A 17,199-nucleotide genomic window follows, 5' to 3' on the forward strand; every position below is an offset into this window, starting at 1 on the left:
GTGTTGGTAACAGAAATTCTAACAATGTCAAATAAACAGTTTTTATATGAATAGACACATCCTTGTAAAAAAGGGAATGAAATAACTGTTTGACAAAACAATATTTAAAAATATGAATTTTTGATATTAAAAGTACTATATAGGAGAAAAGCCATATATAGATGGTGAATTGTACAAGGAAAAACCAAATATGTTTTTTTTTGTAATTTCTTCTAATAGTTATATGCATGTTCATCCAAAAGACCGACCAGATCTAAAACATTTGTAATTACATGAGCCATTTTATGATATTTTAATATCAAATGACAAAATCACATTGAATGGATGATTTTTTTTTTTGTAAATCCCAAGATTACGGGTCTTATACATGCGTTTGTACTAATTCAATAATAATATCATATTATACTTGTCATGCATAAAAATATGAGGGCATAGTAAGTATGCAAGATTTAATGAAAGATTTGTGTCTATGACTTCATCTTTCACAGTTTATTAGATTTATCATAATAACATATATGATATTCATAACACTTTATAAGGGTGGAGAATCTCAAATTTCTTTAATTAAAATGGAACAAGAAAGGAGAAGAAACTTATCTTATTTATCATAAAATTCCAGATTTCATGTAGAAAACTCTTTCCCACCAATATATGGAGAACTGTATCTTTGGATAGATTTGTTGTACTGATTGAGCCAAGGTTTGAGATTGTGATTTCTATTTCGTTGACTCCATTGTTTTGTTCTTTGTGAAACTCTATACAATCAAGAATTTGTGATCTTCTGTTTGTTAGAGATCCACGCTCACCGCACCAATTGATAACTTGTGGAAAAATCCTTGATCAGAGCACTTCCCTGTGAGGCGCCGTTGGGATCGGCCGGGGACACTCCGATGCCAAAGTTAGTAATATTTCTGAGAATAAACTGTAAGCACAAAAGTAGAGAATCAGTAAGTGTACCTTTGATCCTAGGAAGCTGGGGTATTTATATAGGTTTTTGTAACCTTCAGCATTAATGGGGAAGCAGGTGAAGAGTCATGTCATTACTCATCTTTAATTGCTATCAATTCTCCATTAATCCCAACATTTATCCTTGAAACCCTCAGAGTTGGAGTATTCGAACAGTCAAGTCTTTATTCCCCTTTAATGACTATTAATTGTCATTTAATTGTATTTATTCCCATTCATGGATGGTAATAAAGGCGCCTTTTGGTATTCTTAGATCTGTCAAGGCGTATGTACGCTCTCCTTGAGAACAATGGTGGGTCTCGTCATGGTCCACGTGGCGTGGCATAATGCTAAAGACTCCTTCCTTTTTCTCATTATTTGCATATTCACCCCTGCATTAATCCTGCATTAATTATCATTAATTCCACATTAATCATGCATAAATATCTCTTTTAGAAGGAATAATGGTTTGCCATTATTTCTATTAATTTTCCCTTATTCCTTATTCAAGAATAATTCGGGTTGTTATCAACATGTGAGTCATTTTTATCACTCACTAGTGACAGATCATAAACATATAATTAGACGTGGGAATTTTTTTTAAAAAAAATTAAAAAATATACTATCTATTTTACGAGTTGGACAAAAAAATTCAATTTGTTTTATTGAATTAATAAATATTAACCTTCAATTCCATTATTAAATCATACAAAATATGAAATCTTTTTTTTTTTCTAAAACGAACTGATATGCAATTGGTGCAGAATAAGGAACAAAATATATGTGTTTTATAATAATGTCTGAAATTGACCCAACTTGTCAACGTTATAGGTAAAATTATTCTTGGCTGCCAACGTTGGGATAAAATTGCACAATTTTAAACGTTAAAGATAAAATTGCCTCTGATTGTAAACTTTATGGGTATTTTTGAACCTTATCCCTATTTTATGGGTCTAATATATCTCTAGCCCCTTCAAGTTGTCCAAAAACTGCAACTGAATTCCAAACTTCAAAATGTTACAACTAACCCGCTCAACTTGCTTATTTGGAACAAATAACCTCTCAAATAGGTTAACATTTGTGATTCTGAAAGTTTTATTTTTTTTGCCATTTTGTTAATGTATCAGTACATTAGTTAGATGTAGCAATCGAAATTTTGGAAATCTTTTATTTCTAATATAAATTATGTTGGATATGTTTTTTAGGTTTAGGAGTTATTTTTTTCTAAATAAGCAACTTGAGGAGTTATTTGTCTGAATTGAGCAACTTGAGAGATTATTTGTTCAAATAAGCAAGTTGAGAGGGTTAGTTGTCACAAATCTAAGTTCGGAAGATCAGTTACAGTATTGGGACAATTAGGGGGCTCGAAAGGTATTAAGTCTATTTTATATATATTAAAACTTGAAATATGTATAAAATGGAACACTCTACTATGTATTAAAATTTCAACAATAAAAGAGTGTTTGAAAATTCTAGTTTGGGTTGAATTCAATGTAATTATGTAGATTTTCACGGGATTTGGTAAACAACTTTTTGGGATAAAATTAGAGATTTAGCCTCTAATTAAACTTCTAATAGTAGTGTTTGGTGAATAGAGGTTTGAAAGAGTTTACTGAATCTAAAAAGCTGGTTTTAGGAGTTTTTTCAATTAACTTATTGTCCTATCTCTTTTGAAAGACATTTGTACTCCTGATTACTATCATTTAACTCCAAATATAGGTTTTATCATATCCTTATTTATCATTTTACACAAACAGCTATTAGCAATCAACTAAGTTTTACTAAATAAATTTACACAGTCAGTTAGTCAAATCAGCTAAAAAAAGGTAGGGCCCGTTTGTTTTAGCTATTCTTGTTTGCTGTTGTTGATAGGGAGTAGATATTACCAAACACTTTCTATCTCCTGTTTAGTATTAAAAAGCAAAAAACAGTTCCAAAATATGAAAACAAATGGACAAGACAACTAAAAAATAGGTCTTATATTTGGAAGCAAAAAAAAAAAAAAAAAACTGAAATTTCTTTATATTTAATAGTAGTTTGTGATAATAAGCGTTAGGGTTAAATTAAGAACTTATTTAACTCTATCTAATCCGCATCCGTCTTGAGTGGACTATTGCGCCATGTTCAATGAAGCACCGACACGAGTACGGGTACTGATATGCGTACAAGTATAGGTACGGTAAATGGTATTTCTAAAAAATATGAGATATGGATACGGTGGGGATACGGTAAATTTTATATATCATTTGTGATGACAAATTTAAAAGATACATAAATATATAAATCACAAAATCACATTCATAAAATCATTATAAAATCATAAATAACACTGATAAGTTATTATAAAAACCATAAATAACATCTATAATATTAACTAATAAGTTGTTTAAAAAAAAAAACTAATAAGTCATATTATCCTTATATTTTTAAAGTTTTTTAATTTGTTACTCGATGGTGGGTTGATATTACTTTAGTTAATTTGTTATCTAATCTTTATATCCTTAAAGTTTTTAAAAAACTCTTACAATTTAACTAATTAATTATGAAAAGTACTCGGCGTATCCCCACGTATCCTCTAATTAAAAAAAGAAAAAACAGAATACATTCTAACCATATTCCATACATATCCTGTTGTATTCTCGTGCTCGGAGTATCAGATACGCATATATTAACCTTTTAAAAGTATGGATACTTCATAAGTCATGTTTAATTTCTAACACAATTGGATCTTTTTTTATTAAAAATGTTTTTCAAACATGGAGACTAAAATGATTTAAAATTTTATTTTATGGAAATATTGATTCTAATGTACTTCTCTAAATTTACTTTAACATTTGTTTAATACATTGGCCATTATTATTCATTATTACAGCAAACTCATATATACACGGCATAACATAAGACCAGACAACTAAAATATATTACATTCAATTGAGATGATCAATTACTTTGTTAATTTAGTATTAAATTTAAGTTAGGTTTGCCGAATAGCTGTTAGTTGATTACATTAGCCGTTAACTGATTATGTTTTTTTATTAACTGGTTTAACTAGCTGATTTGAACTGATTGTGTAAATATAAAACTTAGTTGATTTCTAATAGTTGTTTATGTAAAATGACAAATAAGTACATGCTAAAGCTTTTATTTGGGGGTTAAAGGTAGGGCTGCACAAAACTAACCGGCAAACCGAAAAACCGATTTCCAAAACCGAACCGAAAAATAGGTTAACCGTAAGCGATTGACTAGTTTATGGTTTTTCATTTCAAAAACCGATTGTTAATCGAAACCAAAAAATAAATTGATTATATAGAAATTTAATTATCAATATATAAATATACATAATTATATTTAATTTTTAAGTTAAAAAATATTAAATTAACTTAAAGTTTATTTCTTTTGGCGATTTTATTAATTAAATTTAAAGTTTAATATTTTTATTTAATATTTAAATAATTATATATTTATTTTAAAGTGATTAATTATAAATTTAAAGTGATATTTGTAACGAAAAGTCGCTAATGGTTAACCGACCGAAGTAATAGATTAACCAAAATATGGTTAAACGAATTAAATGGACTGGTTAACGGTTTTTGTTAATGGTCTGGTTAACCGATATACACCCCTAGTTAAAGGTAGTTGAAGGGTAGTAATTAGGGGTAAAAATGTCATTCAAAAGAGATAGAGCACTAAGCTAATTGAAAAAGCTCCTAAAACCAGCATTTTCAAAATTAGCTTTTTGAATCCAATAAGCTCTTTCAAACTTATCTTTACAAAACACCATTATTAGAGATTTGACTAGTTAAAACCTCTAAAATGACTCAAACCTCTAATTTTACCATAAAAGGCTTTTTACCAAACAGGGCCTTAAGATATCTTGATTGAAAAGTTTAATTGGTTTCTGAACTTTTAAAGTGTTTCGATAGTTTTTTCAATTTGCTTAAAATATGTCGATAGCTTCTTCAACTTGCTTAAAATATAGTCAACTAATCACTTGGTTGTAAAAATATTAGCTATATTCAGAATGTGTGATGCACATGTTATGGAAAAGTCAAACGACCAAGGTCGATGTATTGGAATTTTAATACTATTAGAGAGGAGATATTTTATAATTGATGAAGTAAAAACTTTCTTTTAAATATTTTTAATCTATTATGTAATAACATTCCAATATGCGTGTAACACAATTTCTCTATACAGTTTATTTATTTGTAATCAAATGATTAATTTGGTATATTATAAAAAAGTTGATTGGGCTATCAGAACATTTTAAGCAACTTGAGATGATTATAAGGACACTTTAAAAGTTAAAGGTAAATTAAAAAAAAAATTAGATAAATACAATCCTTTAAAAATAGCAATAATTAAAATAACAGGCTTATAATAATAATGGTTCTAATAATAATAATAAATAATTATAATTATAATAAGTAATAATAAGTTACTGAACTGAACTGATTGATACTGAAATTAAGTAACAAAGAATTTCACCTGCATTTCTATTATTGAGGAGCATTTCTCAACTCCCAATTCCCTTTTTATTTATAATTTATTATTAAGAGCTGTTTCTTTTTCACTATTGATAAATATAACAATACATAATAATTTTAGTAATAAAAAAATAAAATAAGAAGTGAATATGAAAAGTATTATTGGAAATAACATGTACTTTGATGCTCATAAATGACTAAAGGCTTGATAACAACCCAAATTATTCTTGAATAAGGAATAAGGGAAAATTAATAGAAATAATGGCAAACCATTATTCCTTCTAAAAGAGATATTTATACATGATTAATGTGGAATTAATGATAATTAATGCAGGGGAGAATATGCAAATAATGAGGAAAAGGAAGGAGTCTCTAGCATTATGCCACGCCACGTGGACCATGGCGAGATACGCCATAACGAGATGCGCCCGATGAGAGCGAGTAGCGGAGACCCGCCATAGCTCTCAAGGAGAGCGTACATACGCCTTGACGGATCAAAGAATACGAAAAGGGATATTCATCTTACTGACAGAATATTATCCCAAGGACCAAAAGGGATATTCACCTTGAGAACGCCGCAAGAAGAACCGGATGGCGGATCTCCACGGTTCAGCTCAGTGAGATCCGCTGGCGAACCTATGAGGCGAATCTCCTCTTTCACCTGATTCATCACATTAACGGCTAACCGCCGACTCGGCCATAAAGACCATTAATGAGCTATCAATTAGCTAACCGCCAGGTTAAAGGTAACCAGTAACCGCCATTAATGGAGCATTAATGGAGACCTTCTAGTTGCTGAAGGTTACGACTTCCTAGCTATATATAGCCTACATCCCTAGGCTATCAAGGTACACATTCTCACAACCTTTGTCAATTCAGTTTGCTCTCTTGTTCTTCCTTACTGACTTTGGCATCAGAGTGTCCCCGGCCGATCCCAACGGCGCCTCACAGGGAAGGGCTCCGATCAAGGATTTTTCTCCGAGTTATCAATTGGTGCGGTGAGCGTGGATCTCTAACAAACAGAAGATCACAAAATCTTGATTGTATAGAGTTTCACAAAGAACAAAACAATGGAGTCAACGGAATAGAAATCACAATCTCAAACTTTGGCTCAATCAGTACAACAAATCTATCCAAATATACAGTTCTCCATATATTGGTGGGAAAGAGTTTTCTACATTAAATCTGGAATTTTATGATGAAAAAGATAAGTTTCCTCCCCTTTCTTATTCCATTTTTAATTAAAGAAAATTGAGATCCCTCACTCTTATAAAGTGCTATGAATATCATTACATGTTATTATGATAAATCTAATAAATTGTGAAAGATAAAGTCATAGACACAAATCTTTCATTAAATCTTGCATGCTTACTATGCCCTCATATTTTTATGCATTACAAGTGTAATATGATATTATCATTGAATTAGTACAAACGCATGTATAAGACCCGTAATCTTGGGATTTACAAAAGAAAAAAATCATCCATTCAATGTGATTTTGTCATTTGATATTAAAATATCATAAAAGGGCTCATGTAATTACAATTGATTTAGATCTGACCAGTCTTTTGGATGAACATGCATATAACTATTAGAAGAAATTACAAAAAAATCATATTTGGTTTTTCCTTGTACAATTCACCATCTATATATGGCTTTTCTCCTATATAGTACTTTTAATATCAAAAATTCATATTTTTAAATATTGTTTTGTCAAACAGTTATTTCATTCCCTTTTTTACAAGGATGTGTCTATTCATATAAAAATTGTTTATTTGACATTGTTAGAATTTCTGTTACCAACACAAGAGACTTGAAAATATTGAATCTATTTGTAATTATCCTATAATTTTCCCTAACTATTAAGGTCATTATGGGTTGATGAATTACCAAATTGGATAAACAAAACTTTCATGTCCTGAGCTAACTACAAAATAGTGCAAGTGTCGGTTTCGGATCAGAACATTAATTTATGCGAAATTCTTAAGATATACATGAGAATTCCTTAAAAATTGGAGGATTGTATGTGAAGGTAGGTGAGAGTGAATTTTGAGTAATTTTCCTTACACTCCAAATTGGAGGAGAATCATGGTACATGTATTTTTCTTCCAAAATTACCCTTTCTCTTTTATTTTATTCGTACAAATGAAATAATATAAGAGTAATTTTATATATAACTATATTATCACTTACCTTTCTTTAATTACACCTCATTCAAATGAGGCTTTAATGATCTCTGAATGCCATTAATGTATGAATGCATAATATTAATTGCAAGTAAATAGCAACTATGTAAGATATCTTACCCAATATAGAATGTCATAACTTTTATGACGTTTAAAATAAATATGCTATCTCGGATATTAATGCACATTGAAATACAAAAGGACATTATTCTTAAACCATTCTCATTATGGTTACTTATTAAGAATTCATTATGATATTCATGTGCAGTAGCAATCTTTATGGTTATGACCGTTATACGTGATATTATTATTAAAACAAGCACGATTAAAATTCTATTATGAATTTGTTTGACATATAATATTTATTCGGTTTTATCCTTTGACTAAGCTCATTCTAGAGTCAGGGACCAACGTGAAGGAATTATTAAGTTGATTCCAAGATGAACTAAAAATTCCATAAAGAGAATTGCATCGTACATGATATTTGCCAACAAGGCCAATGCAAACATTCTTTTGCTATGAAGTATGTTCCATGGATCAAGCCATTGATCCCCAAGGTAAGTGAATATAGCTTTTATGCCTTACCACAATCTTTTAATAATGGACAGAGTATGCCCCACTTCTGGAGTTCTTTCAGTGCTAACCCACAGGTACAAGGGAGTTGCTAATACTACAACCAGTGCAAACACTGATATGAAAAATAAAGCTCAATCCAAAGAAGTGTATATGCAGAGTCACTTCAGAAAAATTCCTTGACTATGTCATTGGCCAAAAATGAGTTAGAGCAAATCCAAATAAAATAAAAACCTTGCGAGGAAAAAGGTGAAAAGAGCGCCTAAATAAAAGCCATGCGAGGAAAAAGGTGAAAAGAGCGCCTAAATGAAAACCCCACAATGGGTGAGAAAGATCCAGAGGTTGAACGGGCGAATCATCATACTAGAAAGATTGTCAACAAGCATATCAAGGTATGATAACTTGCTGAATCCGATTTGATGATCTCCGCCGGAGTTACCTGCAAAACAGAACCGGAGACGGGATGTCCGGGAAAACTCTCCGACGATCTAGTCAGTTCTTTGTATGAAGGTTGGTAATAATAGCATTACGGGGAAAAATGTGAACGTACCTCTCCCCTTTGGCCTTATGGCTTTTTATAAGTGTTCTTAGGTAACCGCCGAGGGCGGTTACTCCTTCCAGGCCACGTTCCGAGGGCGGTTACTCCTTTTTAGGCCATGTCCCTTTCGTGGCTTTCGTGGCAACAAACGTGGTATCGTTTGTTCTGAGTGGGAGTTTTGATGCTCCATTTAGGAATTCGGGGCGGTTACTCACTTCGCCCGCTTCCTCTATTCGGGTCCCATCCGATCTTAGACCATGGGTCTAAGTATGGGCTGGGCCCGTGTAATGAATTCGGCCCGGTTTGGCTTCGCGGGTCATCACATGCCTCCCCCTTAGTTTGGCAAGAGCCCTTTAGGGTCTTTTTATAGGGGACTCTTCGTTTTTGTCTGGATATTCAAAATTCAAAAATTGTGAATTTCCTTGTCCGTCGTTTCTTTTCCGGCATCGTCGTTTCTTTTCCGGCATCAACCTCTTCACGTTCATTCTTCTCTGTGTAGTCTTTCATATGTAAGTTTTCCTTTCCACAACTTGTACCTCGCTCGACTCTTTACTTCTGTTCATTTTTCTTCATCAATATGTCGAACCCTGACCTCGACTTCGCACCGTTCGATGAAAATTACGTCCGCGAGGTATCTCATGAGGTCGATGAGATGGTTGATGAAGCTTCAACCAGCTCTCCTGGGTCTGATTCTCATCCCGCCGACTTCCTCCACCTAGCGAATACATCCGATGAGGGTTTAGGTTTTGACCCTAAAAAGTTGATTCCGCCACCTGTCCCAACCCCTCGTTTGCTACCGAAGAAGGACAGATCGGGAAGCCTAGTTTGTCAGGAGACAATTGATGACTTGCGGGAGCAGTATTCTTGGCTTCAAGGTCTCGAAGTCCTCATTCCCGGGGAGGATAGAGGACCGGGCGACTACCCAAAGGGGTATTTCACCATTTTCGTCGCCCAAATTATCTGCGGTTTCACGTATCCGCTGGCGGATGAGATTGCCTCCGTCCTTGGCGGTTACGGAATCGCACCTGGTCAATTGCATCCCAACGGATGGGCCGACTTAACTCTGGACAAATTTCTGGCGGATTGTCTGGAGGTTCCCTTCTCGCTCAAAATTTTCTCCAAGCTTCATCATTTCAAAAGTTCGGCGGGGTATTTCACTTTCATCCTTCAGAGCGGTTACTATGGTTTCGATGAGAAGCTGAACAAGATCCGCGAGTGGGACCGATCTTACTTCTTTATCAAGTTTAATGAAGGGAATCCAAACTTCCTTCGCTGCTGGGGCCGGCCCAATGTAAAGAGTTTGAACTTCGGTTACCCCAGTGAGGAAGAATCCGCTGTTATAAAGTTCTTGAAGAGTACGCCTCCTTTTGTATGGACGTATGATCAGGCCTTCCACATGCTAAGAAGTCGAGTGGCGATTGCCTACCGCGAGGGAGATCGCGTTGTCTATATCCCTTATCGCGTTTTTGTTCAAGGTACTTTTCTTTTTTTCTTCATTTCCAAGTTGATGATTTCTTTTAACCCTTTGCAGGGGTGATCCTTTATCTCAACTCGGTGCAGATCGGGAGGCGAAAGCTCTAGCAAGAAGGAAGAAGCGGATGGAGGGAACAACTTCTGTTGCAGGGGCAAATTCTCCTGGAGGGGCGATTACTTCTATTGAGGCGGCTTCTCCCGTAAGGGCCTCCGTTTCACAAGGTCCAGCTTCTGCTTCCGAGGACCTTCCCTTAACTAGGAAGCGGAAGCATAATGCGGATACAGAGTCTTCTCGTCCCAGAAAGAAAAACACCTCTATGTCCCTCACTGTTGGCGGCACACCCGTATCCGCCCCGTCCAAAGGAAAGAGCAGTACTCCAATTCATGAGGTATCTCAATCCATTCCCCCCCTTTTTTATGTTGTTAACTTTTCCTCATGAGTTATCTGCTGTTCTCCTGATCTTTCTCCTTATGCATTCGCAGCCGATTCCCGACATCAACGGGTGGTGGACTAGGACCTTTGGTATGGCCGTGAGCTTTTCTTGTAAGGACATTGTCTCTTCCATATGCAATGTCCTTGGGCGGCTCCCCTCTGCTTCCCGTGTGCGAGAACAAGTACCGCTTCCTACTGCAATGGAGGGGATTGAGAAGCGTTCCATAGAGGTATATTGTTGTTTTGGGGGTAGAGGCTTGTCATTCCCTTTCAAGGATCTTGTGTCCATAGTAATCGCATGTTTCTATTCGCCCTTTTTATTCACGAGCCGTCTTATATGCAGATTATCAATTTCACGGAGGGCGCTCTCCAAAGGGATGCTGAACGAGCCAAAGAGTTGGAGAACCTTGGTACTGAATTGGCGACTCAGAAGTCGTTTTATGATGATGTCCAAGGGAAGGTAAAGGCTCTTGAAGGCGCTTGTCAGAAGGTTATGCGCGAGAAGGAGGAAGCTCTCAGATCCCTCCAGGCTAAGTCCGACGAGCTGCAAAAGGTCCTTAATGATCTAAATTCATCCAAGGAGGCTCTGGAGATGCAAAAGAAGAAAGCTGAGGAGATTCTAGCCGAAGATGGTGCTCGCATCTATTGGTATGGGGAGCGAATTCATGCCGCTTATGAGCATGGGCATCCAGATCGAGTACTTAGCCGCCCCAAGGTTCCCATCCCCGAAAAGGATCTAACTGAGAAGTGGGACAAGCTGGAAGCCGAGGATGCTGATATGGATGAGGTACTCTTCTTAGATTGGCAGAGTTTTCAGAACTCTCCAATTAGCTGCGAGATCCCTACTCAGAACGCGGAAAAAGAGGCACCACAAGACCTTTCTCAACCTGAGCAAGAGGTACCGCCCTCTGAAGCGGTTACTGATTCGAGGGTTGAGGATTCGCTTGAAGCAGATCCGCCCACTGAAGGAGATGAGGGAGCCGCTGAAGGCGATGAGGGCCATAGGGGTGAAGGAGAGGAAGCTGTAGCATAGTTTGATTTATATCTGGACTGCTGTATGTAACAAACTGCCCGTATATATATATTTTCTTTTGCTTGCCGCTTTACCTATACGTGCGATTGTTGCTTTATTCCTTATTGCCCTTTGTTTTCATACGTGACCCTTGCCTTTTGCCGACTCCATATTTGTATTTCCTCGTAGTTTAGTTTCGTTTCCGCTAGGGTGGCCAGACCCTTTTTGCAATTTTTTGAGTACTCGTTAATTCGCTTAATTTTATGCCTTATCTTATAATTTTTCTTTCGAAAATAATATAATCATAAGGTTAATCATAAGGTTTTGCGAGTGATGCGTAATCATGCATCCGCCTTTCTTTAAGAGGCAACACATTTATGTGTTTTTAAGTTTAACCATAAGGTTTTTGCGAGTGATGCGTAATCATGCATCCGCCTTTCTTAATAGGCAACACATTTATGTGTTTTTAAGTTTAACCATAAGGTTTTTGCGCGATTTACCCGCCTTTTGTTTGTAGATAACACACTGAAGTGGTTGTCCTAAAAAGGATCCGCACTCAGACGTTGTATGCAACAATTGAATATCTTTATTGATAAAAGAAAAGACTTTTTGTTACATTGGTATATGAAATGTGCGGGATCAAAGCCTCATTAAAACCTTTTATCAGAAAACCCAGTGGGAAAAAACTCATAAAAGGAAAAAGAGTACTCGTCATTTCCCTGAACTACCCGGCCCGTTTATATAGGCGCAGATTTTCTAGATTCCAGGTGCGCGGGAGCTTTTTTCCGCTCATTTCTTCTATTTCAAAAGTTGATGGTCCCAGCTTCTTGGATACTCTGTATGGTCCGATCCAGTTGACGCCTAATTTGCCTTTGCCATCTCTGGATTGTATTTTATCCGCTTTTTTCAAGACCAAGTCATTCTCGTTGATTATCACTTTTCGCACCCTTCTGTCATGATATTTCTTGACCCTATTGCGGTATACTGCCATTTGCATGTAAGCTTTTTCTCTTCGTTCTTCAACAGAATCCAATGCATCTCTAATGTTGATAGGATTTTGTGTGTCGCAATAATAAATTATTCGATCTGTAGGCGACTTGATTTCAACAGGTAGGACTGCTTCGGCTCCATAAACCAGCGAGAAAGGTGTTTCGCCAGTTGCTGCTTTTACAGAAGTTCTGTATGCCCATAACATATGGGGTATCTCATCCGCCCAACCTGTTTTTTTATCGCCTAGCCGCTTCTTGATCCCTTGAATCATGGCCCTGTTGGTAACCTTTGTCATACCATTCGATTGGGGATGGTTTACGGAAGAAAAATGATTCTTGATCCCCATGCTTTCGCAGTATGCTTTGAACTTGACACAGTTGAACTGGGTGCCGTTGTCAGTTATAAGCTTTTGCGGGATTCCAAATCGCATGATAATGTTCTCTCGTAAGAACTCGATCATTCGTTCAGGTGTTTGAGCGGTTACTGCCTCCGCTTCTACCCATTTGTTGAAGTGGTCAACTGCGACTACCAAGTACTTCCTTTTCTTTGTCGTTTCTGGGAATGGACCCACTATATCGATTCTCCATGTTGCGAATGGCCATGCCGTCATTATAGAGATTTGTTCGGCTCCGGGAACGTGCTTTTCATTCACATGGATTTGACAGCTGTGACATTCCGCTACCATCTTCTGGGAATCCTCCATCACCTTTGGCCAATAGTATCCCATTAGCTTGACTTTTCTTACCAACGCCGCGGATGCTTCATGTGAGCCGCACATTCCTTCATGGAGTTCTCGCAGTACGTAGTCTCCTTCATTGCGGCTAACACATTTCAACCATAGACATGTATATGATTTTCGATACAAAGTTCCATCTCGAATTGAGTATCTCGCTGATTGTCCAATTAGCTTTCTGGCTAGGCTTTTATCATCCGGCAAATCTCCCTGCTCTAGATATTGGCGGATGGGTATCCGCCAATCTTCATCATCTTCCAGCTCTTCAATGACCATAATCTGATCGACTTCAAATGCCGGTGCAGATCTTATCTCCAAATTGCATGCTTTTTGATTCCATGGTTCTCTACTCGCCGCTGCTTTTGCCAGTTCATCAGCCTTTGTGTTTTGGCCTCTTGGAACATGCACCATTTCCCAGATGACTCCCTTGTGTGTTAACTCCTGCGTCAATCTGCCTACTACCTGATGGTATTTGACCAGATCTTCTTGTTTCACCAGATAGTTTTTTGTGATCTGATTTATCATGAGTTTAGAATCGCTGTAGATCACCACTCTTTCTGGCGTAAGTTCATTAAGCAGCTTCAATCCGCATATCATTGCTTCATACTCTGCGGCATTATTGGTAGTTTCGAATGTTAACTTTGCCGCATAGTACAGGCGAATAACCTCCGGACCTTTGATGATGACTCCTAGTCCAGCTCCATCCGTGGACAATGCCCCATCTGTGAACATGCTCCACTCTTCTTTTTGTGCCTTTGGACGTTCATCTTCATCCCACGTGAATTCATTCACGAAATCGGTAAGTACTTGACCCTTTAGTGCTGGTCTTCCTTCGTAGCGAATATCGAATTCCCCCAGGCGAATTGACCATTCCATTAATCAGCCGGATGCGTCAGGTTTCTGCAGTACCTTCCGCATTGGAATTCCGGTTCTCACAATGATAGTATGCGCCTGAAAGTATGGTTTTAGCCTAGCCGCCGTGGTTATCACCGCGAGAGCCATTTTGTCCAACTTCGAATACCGAAGTTCTGCATCCTTCAAGACTTTGCTCACATAGTACACTGGATATTGTTGGCCCTCTTCTTCTCGCACCATCACAGTGCATATCGCCATACTGGTGATGGATACGTAAAGAAATAAATCTTCTCCATCCTCCGGCCTGCTCATTAAGGGCGGATAGCACAGCAGTCGCTTTATCCCTTCGAATGCTTCTTGGCAATCCACCGTCCATTCAAAGGACTTAGACTTTTTGATGGCGTTGTAAAAAGGTAGACATCTCTTAGCTGAGCATGATATGAATCGCCCTAATGCCACCAGCCGCCCGTTCAGTCTCTGTACTTCCCTTATATTCCTCGGTGTCTTCATCTCCAGTACCGCTTTAACTTTCTCGGGATTCGCCTCGACTCCTTTGCCACTAACAATGAAACCCAGGAATTTTCCCGCTCTTGCCCTAAATGTGCATTTCTCTGGATTCAATTTGAGGCCATATTTGATTAGCACTTCCATGATTTCCTTAATGTCCTTCGGGTGGTTCTGCATCTTCTTGCTTTTAATAATCATGTCATCCACATAGATCGAGAAGTTCTCGCCCGATTTGTCTGAAAATATTTTATTCATCATTCGTTGATATGTTGCTCCCGCATTTTTCAGTCCAAAGGGCATCACCTTGAAGCAATAAGTTGCCTGATGAGTTATGAATGATGTCTTGATTTCATCCGCCTTCTCCATGGGTATCTGGTGGTAGCTGGATTTCACATCGGTGAACGATAAAGCCTCAAATCCTGCAGTTCCATCTACTAATATATCAATGTTAGGCAGCGGATACATATCCTTCGGACATGCTTTATTCAGATCTTTGAAGTCGACGCACATTCTGTACGTTCCATTTGGCTTTTTGACTAGCACCACATTGGCTAGCCACTCCGGATACGTGACTTCTCGAATCGCATCCGATTTTAGCAAATCTGCCACTGCTTTTTCAATCGCCTTCTGCCGCTCTGGAGCGTGTCCTCTCTTTTTCTGTCGCACTGGGGTTGCACCTTTGTCCACATTCAACCGATGGGTTGCTATATCTGGACTTATTCCTTTCAGCACTTCATTCGGAGCGGCGAATGCCGACTCGTATTGGATCAACACCTCAGTAATGGCTTTCTTCGTTTCCTCGGGGAGTCCTGCCGCTATTCGTAAATTCTTGTCATTTGAGATGGCGAATAGTTCTGTTTCTCCTAATGCTTCTGCCGGCAACTTCTCATCAACTTTATCCTCTTCATCTGGCTTTGGTTCAAGTGACAATGTATAGGCTTGTTGAGACACAAGTTGATCTCCTTCAACTATGACTCGCCCTTGGTGTGTTGGCAAATGCAATGTCAAATGCTTCATTGAGATGAGCGACTCCGTTTCCGATAGGAACGGACGCCCTAGAATTATGTTGTAGGCCAACGGGAGATCAACAATTGCGAATTCTAGATCACCTCGCCATTTTAGATTCTTATCGCCCATTTCTGCTTCCAACACCACCTGTCCACTTGTTTGAGATGATTGACCCCCAAAACCAGTTACATCCATGAATGTATGTTCCACTCGCTCGTCATTAATTTCCAACTTGTTGAATGCAGTCCGAGTAATAACATTACAAGAACTACCGGTATCAATAAGGACCCGCTTAACGTCCTATGCGTGTTGCTTTTTCGCTGTTCACGGCGAGCCCTTTTTGTTGGCGGCTCATAGATCCCGCCAGCTATCACGTTTATCACCCCTTTCTTCTGTTTCTTTTCGGGCCTTGCTTCTCCCTCATGCGGGAGCGTTGTTTTCTCATCAATCGTTTCTTTTCTTACGAATTGGCTTAGCTTGCCCCTCTCAATCAGCTTTTCTATTTCCTTCTTCAGTTCATAGCAATCGTTCGTGTCATGGCCGTTCAATCTGTGGAACCTGCAATATTTGTTAGGATATCGCCCCAAACTAGTTCGGCCTTTCGCCTCGGGGAACCGCACATCCTTCTTCAGGGGGTTCTTTTCGATCCAAAGTAACACCTCCTGGCGAGTCGTATTCAATGGTGTTTGATATCCTCCCCCTTGAAAGGAGCGATCGCTTCTGCGAACAAAATTACCCTTGGACTGGGTCTGGCGCCGATTGTCCGAAGTGGATCTAGCAGCATCTCTCTCTCGCCGGGTTTGAGCTCTATGTTCTCTGTTGACATTGTCCACTTCCATGAATTCCTTTGCTATCTTCATGAGTTCGGCCACTGTGCGTGGCTTGTTGCGGATGATTTCCTCCCGCATGCTCCAATCCGTGGTTCCATCCGCCATGATGTTGCGGATGCTCACGATATCCGGGTTCTGCAACCGCACCAGAATATCGTTGAATGCGACAACAAATTCCCTTAGGGAATTATAGTTCCTCTGTTTGATCTCCTTCAGCTGCCTATCCATCACATCCGCTGCTTTACAGCCCACGAACTTTGCACAGAAATCACGACTGTATTGATTCCAGTTGTGAATAGATTCAGCAGGTAAAGACCGAAACCAATCAGATGCCGCTCCGCCCAAAGTGGTCGAGAATAATCTGCAAATTATGCTTTCACTCGCTCCTGCAACATCCATTAATTCTCTGTAGTTCCTGACATGAGCCTCAGGATCAGAATTTGGATCCCCATAGTATTTAGGTATCGCCGACGCCTTTATCCTGTGATCTGGTATAAATTCCCGCAACGACGGAGCAAAAGGCGAATCACTCTGCACCTCTGCTCTCGCCCTAGGCGTGTACCCCATTCGCTCCATCATGTTCCGTAGTTGATCTTCCAACTCAGGATGGGGTATTCGCCGAATCTCCT

The sequence above is a fragment of the Euphorbia lathyris genome, chromosome 4 (assembly GCF_963576675.1).
Source record: "Euphorbia lathyris chromosome 4, ddEupLath1.1, whole genome shotgun sequence".
NCBI classification, from domain to species: Eukaryota; Viridiplantae; Streptophyta; class Magnoliopsida; order Malpighiales; family Euphorbiaceae; genus Euphorbia; species Euphorbia lathyris.